Genomic DNA, 1,753 nt, shown 5'->3' with positions numbered 1-1,753 from the left:
AAAGGATTCATTTGACTCGCTATAATGTGGCCCCATGGGGCGTTAGGAGAATTATATGATAAAATGAGTAGGTTTCAAAAAGTATTAATCGGAGGGAAAATTAGTAGCAGAATATGGGTGACTTATATCGGTGAAGGCGAGAACAGCGGTGGCAATGGGATGTTAACGTTAATATAGCTGTTATATACACGCGACGCTCCATACATACTTTCGTAAATACATAGATACAACACACACCCGCACATACTCACACACACACACAGAAAGGTGGGTGTGAGGAATACGTAGCTTTAAGGAGAGATGGATAGGTGGTCTTTCTGCTGTCCATCACAAAGAAACACTCACACACATACACATACATACATACATACATACATACATACATATGTCTACTACACGCTATTTTAAACTCGAGATTACCTGTGTATGTTTGTAAATTTTGTGTGTGTGTGTGTGTGTGTGTGTGTGTGTCCTATAACTGTCTCTCTCTCTCTTCTTTTGTAGGATCTTCCCTATTGCTGTCACATATCGTGAGATTCTAAGATTACGTCACAATTTTTCAAATTTGGTACATTGAAATAATTTTCCGCGTTAAATCCGATTTTGTTATTTATTCGCCCCTAACAACCAGTTAAATTATAGGCGAATTGGAATTCAATAAAAGTCTATAATGGGCCCCCTAGGGAGTGGGGATGTAGTACATGTTTACAAATCAGCTACGATAAGCTACGACACGCAACAACGCCAGTTACAATACACGGAGTATTTATCAATGTATTTGTAAATCTATCTATTTATCTAATTTATTTTACTCCGATGCATATTCGTTTGTTAAAATAACATAGAGACATTCTTTATTCACCCTCTAATCGAATTAATAATTAGTAATGCCTATTTTTAGCAATAAACTATTACCGTAAAAGACGGGTTGAGCATAAAGACGTGAACTGAATAGGAAACGGGATAGGACATGGAATACTGTAATGGTAAACGAGAACTGGGAATGACCCCCGCTTCCTGGTATTACTGATCAACTCATTTATTTTACTTAGATCTATATTCGTTTGTTAAAATAATATAGGGACATTCCTTATTCACTCACTAATTGTATTAATAGTTTGTAATACCTATTTTTAGCAACAAATTATTATTATAAATGTTAATAAAATATTTAATGGCTTAATTACACGTAACTGATTCTAAAATTTATATGTTGACATATGATTGGGGATAGGAATGCGAGCAGAACTAAAACGGGAACTGAAGAAGGAACATAGGGATAGGACATATATATATATATATATATATATATATATATATATATATATATATATATATATATATATATATATCTTACTTCCACACAGTTTACATCTACCAAATTCCATTCATATCCAAGGCTAACGATAGAAAACCCATCATTCTCGTGCCTTTAGGTAGAAACAATGTCAACCTGGCCTCACAGTCCTCTTTGTTTGCCTTCTTTTACAGAATATTTTTTACAAAAGTGGTTAAGTGACTTAGCATTAAACGTTAATGTAACTCATTATTTCTTCGAGGTTGATCTATTTTAAATATATCTATAATGCCGAGAAACTGCTGGAATTAGATTATAAAATTTTCAGCTGTTACAGAGATGGAATTTCTCATATTCACATTTGATATTTTGAATATGGAAAGCTGTTTCTCATACTCAAAGCATATATGGATCAATGGTCTCGTTGCTTCCCACAACGTATGCTCCAAATTATAG

Source organism: Octopus bimaculoides, chromosome 10 (genome assembly GCF_001194135.2).
Source record: "Octopus bimaculoides isolate UCB-OBI-ISO-001 chromosome 10, ASM119413v2, whole genome shotgun sequence".
In the NCBI taxonomy this organism is placed as follows: domain Eukaryota; kingdom Metazoa; phylum Mollusca; class Cephalopoda; order Octopoda; family Octopodidae; genus Octopus; species Octopus bimaculoides.
Note: the sequence above shows the minus strand (reverse complement) of the source record.